Genomic DNA, 286 nt, shown 5'->3' with positions numbered 1-286 from the left:
GGACAGACCATTCACAGAAAAAACTGATATTTTTCCGACAGGTAAGATCTAAACCAGGCCAGAACTTGTCCGTGTAGACCAATACTTGCGTACTATTGTTTGTACAGAAGAACGTGGTACCTTCAGCGTTTGGAAATTGCTCCCAAGGATGAACCAGACCTGTGCAGGTCTACAATTTTTTTTCTGAGGTCTTGGCTGATTTCTTTAGATTTTCCCATGATGTCAAGCAAAGAGGCTCTGAGTTTGAAGGTAGGCCTTGAAATACATCCACAGGTACACCTCCAAT

The sequence above is a fragment of the Salvelinus sp. IW2-2015 genome, linkage group LG12, assembly GCF_002910315.2.
Source record: "Salvelinus sp. IW2-2015 linkage group LG12, ASM291031v2, whole genome shotgun sequence".
NCBI lineage: Eukaryota > Metazoa > Chordata > Actinopteri > Salmoniformes > Salmonidae > Salvelinus > Salvelinus sp. IW2-2015.
The sequence above is the reverse complement of the archived record's forward strand: the minus strand, read 5'-3'. Positions refer to the sequence as shown.